Genomic DNA, 1,165 nt, shown 5'->3' with positions numbered 1-1,165 from the left:
TATTAAAAATGTAAATTAAAAAACATTGCTAGATTAATCCAATTTATGTTTTGATAATATCTTAACTTCAAAATTTAATGAAAAAGATATGTTACTTTGGAAAAGAGGTTTTGACTTTGTTTCCAAAGGGAGTGAGAGGCTGTGGATTCATTCTGGGTTAAGAAAAATAAGGTTTGATCAAAATGCTTTGACTTCAAAATTTAAGTCAAAAGATATGTTACTTTGGAGAATAAGTTTTGTTTTTGTTTCAACAAGAAATAAGAGTCTGTGGTTTCATTCTTTGTTAAGAAAAATAAGGTTTGACTGAGGAAGACCCCCTGAAAAATCTCCAATAGGAACAGATGATCCAATGTTTCAGAGTACATTTATTGCAGTTTACTCTGAGTTTTACATCCAGGACAGATTCAAAACTGCTGGCTGAATTGATCCAGCCTCACAGAATACTCCAGTAAGAACTTGATCATAATCATGAATTTTCATTGTGTCCCTATAAGATTATTAGTATCCCCTATAAGCAGAAAGTAGGCTAGAAAACTATGCTCACATTTCCAAAATATGGATTATGAATGTTTTTGTTTAATATGTTGGTTACAAGTTGTTATGGATAATGGTCAGGAAAAAAGCCAAACAAAGTAAATTAGATCCAAGGTTCTTGTTTTGAAAAAAATAATAATGGCACAAGTAGGCAGATCTCTGTGAGTTCAAGGTCAGCCTGGTCTACAGAGGGATTTTCAGGAATGGTTCCATAATTATTGAGAAACTCTGTCTCAAAAAAACAAAAAAAATAAAGGAAGAAAGAAAGAAAAAATAAAGAAAAGGAAGAAGAAAGGAAAAGGAAAAGGGGGATATAAATATGATAAGATAGAAAGGTAGATTATTGAATCTACTCTGAAAAGAAAAAGGGAGGATATAGATGTAATATGATAAAAAGGTAGATTACTGAATCTATTTTTTAAAGCAACTATTAATTTTAAGTGTTTTGCATTGGTTTTACTTTTGTATATTGTATATAAATTTTGTATATGACACAAAATTGAAATTAATTTTGTTCAAACATATTATACATACATGTCCAATCTTATTCAAGATATTGTACCTGTATAGCTCATTTAACAATGTAATGCAAGTTTCTAGTCCTTGAAAATTATTAGTATCAACTGTTTAG

The sequence above is a fragment of the Microtus ochrogaster genome, unplaced genomic scaffold (assembly GCF_000317375.1).
Source record: "Microtus ochrogaster isolate Prairie Vole_2 unplaced genomic scaffold, MicOch1.0 UNK36, whole genome shotgun sequence".
NCBI classification, from domain to species: Eukaryota; Metazoa; Chordata; class Mammalia; order Rodentia; family Cricetidae; genus Microtus; species Microtus ochrogaster.
Note: the sequence above shows the minus strand (reverse complement) of the source record.